This window comes from Penaeus monodon, chromosome 19 (assembly GCF_015228065.2).
Source record: "Penaeus monodon isolate SGIC_2016 chromosome 19, NSTDA_Pmon_1, whole genome shotgun sequence".
Taxonomy (NCBI): Eukaryota; Metazoa; Arthropoda; class Malacostraca; order Decapoda; family Penaeidae; genus Penaeus; species Penaeus monodon.
The window spans coordinates 34805932-34806252 of record NC_051404.1 but is presented as its reverse complement, the minus strand read 5'-3'; the positions used below and the strand labels follow the sequence as shown (position 1 = coordinate 34806252).

The following is a 321-nucleotide window of genomic DNA, read 5'->3' as shown; positions in this document are numbered from 1 at the left end:
ATTTCTGACGGAATTATAACACGTCCGACAATTCCCTTAATGGAGGAACCCAAGCTCCCATAATTCCTCGAAAGTTAAACACCGATGGTAAAAAGAAGGAAAGAAAATCAAGAGCAGCAAAATCTCCAGCAAAGGCGGTGTAACCCTTCGGATCCCCGGCCATAAGAGATCAGACACCATGAAATTAACTGTAGTAATACTTTGCCTTTATTCCCATATCTATAATAACTTTCTCTGTCTTTGGTTTATGTCCCTCGACTTTCTAATTATATCTTGTGTTATCTATTGATCGACAGTATTTTGCTTTCCCTTTTTTTACGC

The 321-nt window shown here is 38.6% G+C and overlaps 1 protein-coding gene across 1 annotated transcript in view; it reads right to left on the bottom strand.

The window, feature by feature from the left end:
* The window catches only part of LOC119585399 (adenylyl cyclase 78C-like), a gene marked incomplete in the record, with an annotated part of 159642 nt that overhangs the window by 116802 nt on the left and 42519 nt on the right, over positions 1 to 321 (bottom strand).